This window comes from Malaclemys terrapin, chromosome 8 (assembly GCF_027887155.1).
Source record: "Malaclemys terrapin pileata isolate rMalTer1 chromosome 8, rMalTer1.hap1, whole genome shotgun sequence".
NCBI classification, from domain to species: Eukaryota; Metazoa; Chordata; order Testudines; family Emydidae; genus Malaclemys; species Malaclemys terrapin.
This window is the reverse complement of record NC_071512.1, coordinates 18,324,807-18,338,230: the sequence shown is the minus strand read 5'-3', so window position 1 is coordinate 18,338,230 and position 13,424 is coordinate 18,324,807. Positions and strand designations below refer to the sequence as shown.

At 42.2% G+C, this 13,424-nt stretch overlaps 1 protein-coding gene across 1 annotated transcript in view; it reads left to right on the top strand.

Annotated features, from left to right (window-relative positions):
• PPP2R2B (protein phosphatase 2 regulatory subunit Bbeta) overlaps positions 1-13,424 on the top strand; it is a 228,404-nt gene that overhangs the window by 53,694 nt on the left and 161,286 nt on the right. The window lies entirely within an intron of this gene.

Here is a 13,424-nt window from a genome sequence, read left to right as displayed (position 1 = left end):
TATTTCCAACCTTTTACTCACTCCACGTAGCTGTGTGCAAGTCACTTATGCTCTATTTTCCTTAGTTCATCCGTCTGCACAGTGAGGATAATAATTTTCTGATTCACTGGGGATCTGTAATTCGATAAAGAGCTTTGAGATCTTCTGATCCTATGGAAAATGAAAGGTATTAACGTAACTCTTGGTCTTGGATCTAGATGTCAGGCCTTTGGCTTTCCCAGACTAGACTATTGCAATGTGCTCTACCTGGGGGTTACACCTGAAGAGAAACCAGGAGCTCCTGCCACTGCAAAAAGCATCTGTTTGCTTGGCAGTGACAACTGCACTGACTCCATATATGCTTTTAGGTGCCATTTGAAGGTACTGACTGGTGATCTGAAAGGCTGCATCTTGCTTCATGTTCCCCTGCTGCCTCTGAGGTCTGCTGGTGTGCTCAGGCGAACAGTCACACCTATAACCAGCTGGTTACTGATGGCCAAGCATTTTCCATGTAGGGCCTTCAACTCCTGATTTATCCTCCCATCAGAGACAGTATTTGTTAGGCCCTGTCATAAAGGTTATCTCTGCTGTTTGTTTACTTTCAGGAATGTCTTTTATCCTTTATTCTGGTGCAAGTAATGTGTGTTTTCTTACATAATGCACATGCAACCCGAGATGCAACGTCGGCTGCATTTTAGAAATTAAAGGGCCAATGGATCTTTAATGACCATAAGTGGTCAGGACCTCATCTGAAAGACAGGACTTTCAGCACCACATTGCCCCTAACATCATATTGGGTACATCTGCACAGCAGCACAAAGGTGTAACTTCTAGCTCAGGAAGACTTATGCGCACTAGCTCTGCTGGAGCTAACAATTAAAAATAGCAACAGCTTGGGCTGTCCACCTGAGGACTTAATCAGGGGATTATTGGGCAGGATTGTACTCAGGCAGCTAGTCCGAGCTGCTACCTGTGCCACTAAGGCCATGCTGCTATTTTTAGGCACTAGTTTGAGCAGAGCTAGCGCATGTCTGTCCACCCAAGCTGGGAATCGCACCTCCCAGTTGCTGTGTAGATGAACCCACTGGGGCATTAACATACCCAATTCTTCTCTGTTGGAAGTCAGTGGCAAATCTATTGACTTTGACAGATGGAAGACTGGATTCTAGATTAACTCTGGTTCAGAGTTAAGAGTCGCCTAGTGCCTCACAGATACCATCTTCTACAGCACCTGCAGAGGTTTCCCAGAACACTAGCCTGGTCCAGAGATGTTTATATTATGAGATTTGATGGCTATTACTGTCAAAATAAGCATTTTACTTTTTGTTCTCTAGTTAGCATATGTCTTCCAGCACTTATTTAGCATAGGGGTCTTTAGCTCCTGATAACATCCTATTACATTTGGAATCATCCCTTAAATAATGGCCAGCCATCCAGCACCTGGATTGGCTGACAATTACATGTGGGATAATAGGAGTATAATTACCCTATTTTTTGCTGCTTAATTAGGTTCTCAGATTTGAAGTGCTCTGTCTCTTGGAATCCGCAAGCAGGGAGATTCTGAGCACAGTTATAAATGCATTTTGGAAGTTGACACAATACTAGCAATGGGATGAGAGCTTCAAGTGCTTTTCCTCCCACTATAACATGACCTTCATCCAGATTGAAAATTAGGTCCCAACATTCATTCCAGTGGGACAGCTGAGTAAACTCAATGCCATGTTAGTACTTATCTTCCTCAGCTGCGTGGCAATGGCCTCTCAATCAAGGCATGCTCTTGTGAGCCTAAGTTATGCAAACCTGGTTAAAATAAACTAGGGTGGTTAGCACTGGCATTCTGCCTTTCATTTGTGAAGTCTGCAGGCTCTCCCAGGGAGAAACCCGTCCCTGTTATAAAAACCTACATACATTCACCTAAATCTTCAGAACTACAGTGGCATTGGAAAAGTCAATATTGGTTTGAAATGATTGAACCACTTTATGAAATAATGATTGGTGCAATGAATGTCATGAATTCTAATTAATTTACATATGTATTAAAGTCCACTGTCACAAAAGACCGTGCTTATTTCTCTTTCAAGCATATGAAATTGAATATGTTTTCCTGTTGTGATTTCATATATACACAGTTAATACCTCTCCCCAATACAATCTGTTCACCACCATATGTCACGTTCATTACAGATCATATGTAACTCACCATAGTGGCACCAAGTCCAGTGGTTCAAAGAAATAGGTGAACTTGCTGTGATCTCTAATATATATTTGTTTCTGTGAACTCCAGCTCACAGTAGTGCCAGGAAACCGCCCAGCAGTTCAGTCTTCAAAGAGCTATCTATCTCTTTCTTTCTAATGGAGCAGCACTGGAAAAGTACTAAGGACCAAGGGCCTGATCCTGCTCCCATGGGAATTTTGCCATGACTTGAACTGGAGCAGAATAGGCCCCTAGAGAGTCTAAACTGATTTAACCTAAATCTTCTTGCCCACTTCCCATGCATGTTATATCAACGTCCCTCCCTGTAGATTTTCTCCCTTGGATACCTAGCCACTTACCAACACAACATATATCTGTTGCCCTTACACATCACCTCCAAATTTGGGCTTCAGACTCTGATTTCAATGAAAGGATTTTCGTATATTTTCCAAATGTGCGGATCTCCTACTTGGTAACATAATTGACTGGTATTTAATAGAAGTGGCTATATTATAACTTAAACCAATATTTACAAATATAATTCTGCAGATTCTCCAGTAAGTACAAGTATTAAAAAAAATCTTGCTCTCCTTCAAATATCTCCCTTAAAACTCATTTCTGCTGGGATGCCTCCACAAAACAGCAGTTAACTCTGGTAGTCAGTGTGCTGTGACAATTGCTTAGCACACTGTTCATTATCATCTAATGCAGAAGTCCCCAAACTGTGGGGCATGCCCTCCTACAAGGATGTGGAGGAACATTTGGGGGGGCCTGGCCAAGCCCTGGTGGGGGCAGGGAGGGAGTGCCACCCAGCTCCGCTCCTGGCACTGCGCCCAGGGCCCCGGCTGCCGGCCCCACGTCCAGGGCTCTGCAGTTGGTGCTCTGGCCGCTGGCCTCGGCCCCCAGCCTCAGCTCTGTCCCTGCCCCAGTCTTGGCCCCCTTACCCGTCTGCATTCCCCCCTCCCAGACTTGTGGACCCTCTCCCAGCCCCAGCTCCGGGGGTGGGGGGCACAGTGTACAGGCGGGGGGGGGAGGACATGAGGTAAAAAGTTTGGGGACCACTGGTCTGTTTATTGTAGCCACCTGTTTTCTCTCATCTGCTACTTAGATTGTAAGCTCTTCTAGCAGGAACCAACTTTTGTGTTCATACAGGGCCTAGCAGAGATGGCCTCTGATTCTTGGCTGTGGCTCTGAGGTATTTCTGCAGTACTGCTTCTACTAACGCTGTATTAATAATAATTAATAAAACGACAAACCTTTTCCCTTGTTACCTATTAGACCAAATCATCATCCTATCTTAACAAGTTGCTTTTCCCACCAAAGGTTAGAAGGTGATGCTGTGTAAATGATAGCCCCTCTCAGGGTACATAGTGTAGGCTGGGAACAAAGAGATTTGCTTAAAAGAAATGAAATCATCTAATAACAGATATTGAACTTCCAACTGCAAATGACTTATCCGGACTGCAAGGAGCTATCACATTTCAGAGATTGCTTTAGTCAAATGGAGGAAATTAACGTACAGAATAGAATATTAGTATAGTGTTAAATGAAAAGTGCATATAGGCAGCAAGAGGAAAATTAATCAATAAAAACCAAGTTTAGAATATTTTTTCTCATCTACTGATACATTTAAAAGTTTAAAAAATGAAGCTAGCAATTTAACTTGTACCAGTAATTATGAACATGGATCTAGTGCTCACGGATGTGAAGATAAAAATAAATTAGCTGGAAGAAGTTCTTCATCTGAGTGTTTTATGATCAGAATAAAATTGGAGGTTTGATTGAATGATTATTAATATACTCTTTAGATCCCATAGAAACCAGTGCATAGGGGCTCTTACAGCTATTTTAATTGAAGCAAAAAATCAGTGGAGTGGAAAGTGCCCTGACTCCTCAAGATATGTCAAAGTATGTAACATGGTAGACACGTGGGGGTTTGGAGAACAGTGACAACTACAAGCTGACCTTTAGTGAATTTAATCTGCAAATGGGTTCCTGCGTAGGACAGCTAATGCTTTTAGTTATTGTAAAGGCTTGCGCCTGGATTTTAGAGAGCTGAGAATAAATGAATTCAGCAAAGCAGCACTATGAACATTGCATAACAAACAGGTGGATTGTGGAAGTATTTAAATTATATGCTGAGAAAATTTGCAGGGTGTATGAATGTACAAATATAAGTAATGCACAATGGGGAGAACGATATGTCCATTCAATAAAGGAAAAAGGTGTTGACGCTCACTGAAATTGGAATAATTGGGAGACCGAGAGAAGGCTGCTGAAGAGAAAATGATGATTTGTTGTTGATTTGTGTTTATTTAGCAATATTCTCAACAATTCCAGGGGTTTGTTACTTGGCTAAACATTTGCTTTCGATTGAAACTTGTGATTTTAGGTCTGAGTGTGAGAGAAAAAATTGTAAATCATAAAATTTGAAGGGGAAAACAGTTGGATTTTTTTTAAGAACATGGGGTTTACAGTCTAGTCTGTACATTTTACAGATGGGAAAACTGAGGTACAGAAAGGTGCACTGACTTGCCCAAAAGTCATCAGAAGACCAGATTCAGGATTTGAACTAAGGTCTCATAACTCCTAATCTAGTACGGTAGCTTCTAGGCCACACTACCTTCTCATATAGTTTAATGAGTTATAAGTGACACAAGTAAAAAGATTTTTCTTTTCAATATGTGATTTATGTGTTATACCCCTCTAGAGTTTTGCAGGCCAGCATTTTACAGCAGTATTCCAGTCATACAAGTGTACTTTGGTATTAAAAATGGGGCCAGGTTCTGCTCTCAGTAGCACTGAGGTAAATTTGGAGTAACTATGGATTTAACCTAGTGTAACTGTGAGCAGAATCTAGCCTGAAATATGCTGAAGTCGCCTAATTTAAAACTGTCTGTTGAGCATACGCAACAACTTGTTTTCAACAACAATTAGACAAGGATTTTTGGTAGGTGAACTTTCTGCGTATGGCTCTGAGGCATTACACCTCCAATGGAATGTTTCTGGCTTGTCAGGTCACTAATCCCCATGTCAATGAATGTCGTATGACATGACAAGCTGATCAATCTCTGAAATGATACGTGCGTAACTGAGCTCCTGAGTTGGCCTGGGCAAAATTTTACACAGTTTTGCATCAACCATTCCCCTACATTGTGACAAAAATCCACCGAGGGAACCATGGAATGAAGAATCTAAAATTCACCTTTCCCTAACAAGGTCATGACATCACACGGCGGGAGCTATTGCACTAGCTTGCCAATAGTGTTCATCTTAAAGAGAGCCACACACCCATTCAAAAGGCATGATACAATGGCTTAGAATAGACTGTCCTGTCAATGAGCCCTTTATGCAGGAGTCCTTAAGCCCTCATTAACAGATACTATCTTCTGCACTTCCACTGAAACAAGCAGCTTCAAAGAAACCAGTGCAATCTCGGCTGAATAATGAAGAATATAGAATCTTGCACTCTTCCAATGAGATTTTAATTATGATACTATAATCAGGAAAGGCAATCAAACCCCTGTGTGTTACAATGGTATCCAATGGCTTTCTCCATTCACTGCACATCCATGGTGCCCTCTTGGATCACAGTAATAATAATGCTCACCATTCACATAGCCCTTTATTAGCCAGATAGATTCTCTCCTGCCTCAAAGCTGTGCTTGGAGTTGGCAAGAGGGGTGAGCATAAAGCCTCCCTGATCTTGAGGAGTGGCCCCGACCATTTAGCATTGCTGTTGGAACCTGTAAATTGCATCACTGATGTAAAGTGCACATCAGTGGAGGATTGGAATAATGGAACAGAGCTCTGCTGTGTCCCCCTCAACACCTGACACACCTGAATGTCCGGAGGAGGGCTGGGATCAGAGGGACGGACCCAGAGCCAACACTTGTGCCCAGCAAAGAGTGCCCCTCTGACAGGGCATTTGCTACTGGGAACTTGTGGCCAGATTATATCCCCTTTATGCCACTTGAGTGGTGCAAAGGGGCAGTATCTCAATGGAGAATCTGGCTTTATATGTTCAAAACTGGTTATAACAATTAATTAATCCTCACAACATCTGGGGGTGGTAAGTGGGGAAGTGTTATTGTCTCAATCTTTGTCTGTAAAATTAAGTGTCCTGTCTAAGAGTACACAGTGACCCACTGGCAGAGATGGAATTAGAATTTGGGGCCTCCTGACTTACATCTTGATACTTACTCCTTCAAACTGATTCCCAAGTCACAGATCGCTTGCATGATGAAAATGTCTTGTACATCAAAGTAATAATTTTCACTTTTACTGTTTTCAATTATTTAAGTGGGGGTTGGAGAGGTGGGGAGAATTTTCCTGCTTCTGATGGGTTTCTTCCCTGTCTGTAGCTACTACTAAATTATTGCCAGGGTTTACTTTTTCCCTGGATCATAAAGAATATTCTGAAGAATTGTTTTGCCTTTGGACTGCACCAGATGGCATGTACAGTACATGGCATGTATTTCCAAACATATGTTCAGAAGAGAATAGTCCAAAACTCCCCAATAAGGACACAGTAAATAACTCATTTTCAACTCTGGTGGCATTCCATGGAAGATCTCAGAGCATTTTACACACATTAATGCTCACAGCAAGAATCCAGTGAGGGATGGAAGTCTTGATATCCTCATTTTACTTGAAAGGAAACTGAGGCACCAAGAAGTGAAGTGACTTGCTTATTTGAGTACATACTCAATGGCAGAGCTGGGAATAGAATCCAGTAGTCTTCAGTCTCCTACTTTAGCCACTAGATCACTTATAATTAATCTCCTGTCTATATTATTATTTATTATTATTATTATTAATTTGGATTGTGGTAGTGACTAGGAGCCCTAATCATGGACCAGAACCCCATTGTGCTAGGTGTTGGACTAATAATAACATAATACATTAAATAATAATTTATCACCTCTATAATCCCCAATCCATTGTGTTGGACACTGTATAAAAATATAAATATGAATAAAAAGTCCCTATCCCAAAGGGTTTACAATCTAACCACTTTAAGGCTAATATAGCATTGTGCTGGAAGGGACAATGGGTCTGATTCTGCATTTTCACCATTTTTACACTGGCCAAACTCCATTTGCTTCAGTGCAGGTTACAATTAATTTGCAGCCCTGTAAGTGAGAGGCGACTCCAGTCCCCTTGGGGCTCAGCATTAAAAACAAATACCAGACTCTAATTTACTACTGATACTGGCACCAAAATGATTACAGTCAGGTCTCCTTAGGCATGTAAATGGTGGCTTGAAAAACTATACCACAACTGTTGATCCATTACATGCATCCTTTGTGCCCACTGCAATAACAGGGCACAGTACTTGCAATGATGAAAATGCCCTGTCCTCCATAGGACATTAAATCTATTAAAACTTCAGGTCATTGTCTTCTTTGCCACTTCCCTTATTGACTGTATGCCTGGCTGTTGTGCAAATTAGTCTTTCTAAGGTCTGCTGATATCTGGTCCATGTACTGAGTCTTTGGCCTCCCCTTGGGTCATCCTCCATCCATGATAACTGCAAGGGCCATCCTACTGATATAGCTGCCAGGTCTCTGCTGGACATATCCATACCAACGTAGCCTAACCTCCCTCAACTTGTCTTCAGGTGGGGCAACTCATATTAGGTCCCTCATAACCTAATTTTGCTGCCTAACTATCTGACCATCTTCATTCCCATAGTGGAGAGCACACGGATGTCTTTTCTTGGGGTTGGCCAAGTGTCTGTTCCGTATATTAGAATGGTGTCATATTACATTTTATACACTCTATTCATACTTCAGGTATATGAAAATATATATCAATATTCTCCTCCTCTTTTGATGGCAGTAACAAGGTCCAGATGCCCAGCTATGGAAGTTATTTTTCCAGCACTAGCATCTGTCTCATTTGCACTCTCATTTGACTTGCACAGAAGCAGGGTGCAATTAACTGACCAGTTGCCCATTTAGTAACCATTAAAGGAAATTCATGTTGCATTTTATTGCCATCATATCTGCTATTTACTATGGGATATATTATGGTTTTTAAGCAATAGCCTTCAGTAGGAGTCAGGGCGTTTGTGTGTGGGGAGGGGGGGGAGGTCAGGCATCAAAAAGGAGCCCCTGGGATCATTTTGGCTCATTCCGCAAAAATGTCTGGGTGGGGAGCAGATGCTGGGATAAGAGCAGCACCCCCTTTAAAAGGTTGCAGTATGTGCTAACCCTACACATACTGCTCCACTTGTCACTGCAAAAGGCAGGAGAGGCCCTTTTCCCATGTCCTCTTTGTGGAGTCTAGCATTGGTGTCAGTGCAAAATATCTCATGTCAGGAACACAAAAACCCAGCCTGTGGATGCACAAATGGAAGGGAAACTTCTGCATTCTCTCTTCCTTCCCCCAAAATGCCCTCTCAGGGCTAGTCAAAATCTAAGTAAAATTCTGGCTGGTGCCTGCCCTGGGCACCTCCCAGAAAGCCCATACCGAGAGGAGCCAGGCATGGCGATTGTCTGTCCTGAGCTTGGCTCCCCAGCAATTTCTGTCAAAGGGAGGCTTGAGGCTTTGGATCAGACCTCAAACCTTAAGATGCTCTGCTCTGTGTGATCTCTTGTGAACTGTACTCATAAGCGACCCTGCAATAGACACGCTATGACAACAAACCATGTTATACATATGGGACAGAAAAAAACATTCTGATCATTACTATTCATTATTTGTACTGTGGAAGTGCCTAGGCACTATGCAAATTCAGAACAAAATAGACAGTACCTGCCGCAAGGACCTTACAATAAGGGGAAAGGTTCCATTTTCAAGTTTCCAAGGGACTATGGCTACCTCAGTGATTTTGACAAGGATGCCTTGTAAAGTCTCATCTGATTAGAAGACAGTGGCTGGACATGAACCTAATATAAAACCCCACATGTAGGTATTAAACCTATCGAAATTCCGTGCCTATTTGATTGTCAAACTGAATTCAGAGTTGGCAACCTCAAGTATCCAAAAATCATGAATCAGCCCCCTCCAAAATAATGAGACTGGCTTAAAAATCATGAACTTTAAATATAACAATAATACACTAGAGATTATTTTTATTTACCTTCTGGATTATGAACCTTTAGGATGCAATTGGGTCAGATTCTCAGGCTCTTCTCTGCAACCAGGAGGTTTCATTTTTTTAATGAAAGCTGAGATATGCATATATTTACATGACTGGAAACTAAGGCTTTAAGAAATACACCAACGATCATGGGACTCATGATAAAATCTTGCGAATAAGCAGCTAGATCTGTGCGGAGAACAGAAATTCCATTTTGTGAAGTATTTCGAGGTTTTGAAATCTAGTTTTGTTTTGAATTGGAATGAAACTCAAAATTTTTCTAATTCTCTGTAAAGGAAAAGTCTGAATTTTAAAAAATTTCTGATTGATTGAAGTGTTTTGTTTTGACAAAATCATATTGAGATGTTATGTTTCAATTTGACTCTTATTTTATATTACAAAATAAAAAGATCAAAACAAAAAGTAATTTCAAAATGAAAAATCAAAATGTTTCATTCCAAAAATGTTGAAATGGGATGTTTTGACACTCTTGGAATATTTTCTCTCCCTCCCACCCCACCCATTTTTTCTTCAAAATAAAATGATGGTTAAATCATGATTTTGCAAAGCATTTCGGTTTTGATAGAACTGCATTTTTAGACAGTAAATGGTTCGATCAACGTTTTTCTGACCAGCTCCATTGGCAACTGAGAACTCTGGGGACATAAATCTTTCACCACACTGCCTTTTATAACCCATTGTACTTACAACTCTCACATTATACCAGAACAACACTCCCATTCCCTTTTAACTGAAATCACTGGAGCTTTGAACAGGCACAAGGGTCTTCCTGCATGGATGTGAGTTTTCCTGTGTATGCAAGCTGACTTACATTAACACCGGCCCTTATTGCTCTTTTCCTCATTGTCCCTCTCCCACTACATCCTACTGTTTGTTTTACTCACAGTTGAATCTTGTCTTAAACTAGACTCTGAGCTCTTTCAGGCAGGGTCTGTCACTCTACGTTGTCTTCGTATGGCATTGTGAGGGGGTGGGCTAGACCCAGAGGCCCCCTGCGGGAGGCCTCAGGGTCCTAAAAAGTAGTCCCAGGAAAGGAGCAGTGGAGAGGTCCTCCAAACAGGCTAGACTGGCTGCAGGGGAAGCAGCTAATCAGAGAGGCTGCAGGGTGTGGCTAATCAGGGCCCAGGAGGACCCTATAAAAAGGAGCTGCAGCACTGGAAACAGTCAGTTTCTTGTTGGAGTGAGAGTTCAGGTGATACTCCTGGCTGGCCAAAGGGAACGCTAGCATAATGGACAGCTCAGTGCTAGTAGGGACTGGGGAAGTGAGGAAGAGCTCCTGGCTGGCTGCTGGATCTGAACTTAGAAGGGCCCTGAGCAAAGGATGAGGTGGTGGTGGTGGTGAAGGCTGGGGCTCTGGGGAAGTGCCCATGGAACTGAAGGCAGTTGTCCTAGAGCAGTGCTTCCCAAACTGGGGTTCGCAAAATGTTACAGGAGGTTCTTGGGGAAAAAAATCCCTAATGGTGGACAGAGCTGTCCCTAGGAACCCCGGGTAGCACGTGGCCAGCAGCCCAGAGCTCCTAGACTTGTAAGAGCTAAGCAGATCAAAGCAAGCATATCTATCACACTGAGGAGATTTAAACTTCAAGACTCATAAGAAAGGGAGGTGGATATTTTTTGCTGTTTTTAAAATTAAATAGGCAGTTAGTATTGTTTGAAAAATTATTATGAAGAACAAGTTTAAGCTTTGTTGTAACGTGAGTTGTTTGCCTGGACTGCTCAAGACCTGAATACTTGTGTAGGAGGAACTCTTTGAGTTGGCTTCTTAAATACCTTCATGCTGTTTCACATCTGATACTCCTTGATGAAACATAAGAGCCTTGTCTTACAACAGGCTTATTCAAACTGATACAAGCTATGAAAGTGAGATCTTGGAAGAGTGTTGCTGTTTTCATAAGGTAATACAAATACTGTACTGATAAATAATAATTAATAAATAGTGTGTAATAAGCATGTCACAAAAACAAATTTTATATTTCCAAGATCACTGCTTTTATAATTTATACTCAGGTAAAGGAGAAAATCCATGGAAATATTCATTTTTAAGAGGGGGTTTGTGAGACTTAACATTTTAGTGAAAGGGGTTCACAGGTTGTTAAAGTTTGGGAACCACTGTCCTAGAGGGACACAGAAGCATATGGCTGCTATTCTTAGGGTCCCTGGGCTGGGACCTGGAGTAGTGGGTAGGCCTGGGTCCCTCCATAGGCCACTGGGGAAGTGGGCCTACAACTGGACAGCAATAACCCCTTAGAAGGGGATCTGAACTGTCAAGAGGCCCAGCTGGAGAGATGGTGCCAGAAGGGACAAAGAGGGAAAAAACATAGGCTCCATGGAAGAAGCCCTGGGCGTTTGGCCTGATATCAAGGCCAGAACTGTTTAAAGACCACAGACACACCCTGACCAGAAGAAGGCGCTCATGAGAGGTGGGTGCCACACTGTTACTGGATCTAGCAAAATGCTTCCCTTTATGTGAATTATCACTTCTGGAATGGCAATGAATAGCTTTAAGTAATGTACAGGGTCTTAAGTAGGCCTTCTATGATGGGTGAATTTCACCCAAATATCATAAATGGTGAAAAGTAGGTTAGAATTCTCATGTTATCCCAAAGTGTTATTAGTAACAGAGAAGGAATTCTCTTTTTCTAAAAAGATGTTATTAACTTGATTTATCCATTTGGGGACAAATCATGTTAAGAAGTGTGCATCTGATCCTGTACTCGATGATGTAAATGACAAAATTCCCAATGAATTAAATAGTGCAGGTTTAGACCCCCTATGTTTTCAAACAAAAATTGCTTGTCTTTATTATTGACACCTTAGATTATTCAAACTTTAATTATACATATTATTAGCATTTAGGCGCCCCAGTCGTAGATGAAGGCTGCATTGGGCTAGGTACTGTACAATCTTTTTGTTCTGTTTGTAAGATTTTTGGGGCAGGGATTGTCTAAGTAAAATGTTAAATCTCTAGAATGTAAAAACTTGAATTTACTCTTCACATATTATGATGTTCTTGTATTTCACTCATCTTGGACAGGGATAGTTGACCAATCATTTTTGCTTTCTGGTTTTCATGCACTGACTAGCACCTTACTGAAATATTTAAGGGCTAATCTGGTACTCCTATCACAGGCAAAACTTCAGGTGGAGTCATTAACAGTTTTACCTACATAAGTACTGCAGGATCAGACCCTTAGGCTGCAAAACTGCAGAGGAATCTTTATGTTCAAACAAACACAAAAAAGGCTTTTGGAACAGAAATATAGATATAACTTCATGGTATTTCTATTAATTATTAGCATTATGGAAGAGCCTGGAGGCCTCAACCAAGATTGGGCCCCATTGTGCTACGTGATTTACAAATCCATAGTAAAAGGTAGTCCCTACCATCAAGAACTTCCAATCTCAATACATTTAAAAAAAGGAAGGCTGGGAAGGAAAGCAGAGGCCCAGAGAGAAGTGACTTGCTCAAGGTCACACAGCAGGGGAGCTGGGAACATCACACCACTTTTATAACCCACTCATCTTAGGTTTTTTGAAACCCTTTGCTAATGAAATGCAACATTTGGGTCTAAATTGCAGCATCCTTTTAATTCTGCTTAGGGTTCCCTGGTTGTGCTCTTAAAATTCCCAAAAGGTTCCCCAGGGCCAGTGCAACCTATTAGGTGTCCTAGACGGTCGCCTAGGGCACTAGCATTTGGGGGGCGGCATTTTCTTTGGCGTCGACCACGGTGGCCGGATCTTCGGGGAGGAGGCGGAGCAGAGGTGAGCTGGGGTGGGGAGCTGCCGCACGGCTCCCCGGGCTGGGGAGCTACTGTGGGGGGGTGCCTCAGGGCGGGGGGGAAGCTGCCATGGTGGGGAGCTGCCGCAGGGTAGGGAGCTGCCGCAGGGCTTGGGGAGGGTGCAAGGTTAAAGTTTCGCCTAGGGTGCGAAACATCCTTGCACCAGTCCTGCCTGGTCCAGGCAAGCCTTACGCTACCGTGGTAGCAAGCATTATCGCACCCATTTTACATATGAGTAAACCCACACGCAATGAGAGGGTAGTGCCCAGATCCTCAACGGTATGTAGGCACCTAGCCTCCATTGAAGTCAATGGGAGTTAGGCATCTAAATACCTTTGAGGATCTGGGTCCAAGAGTCTGA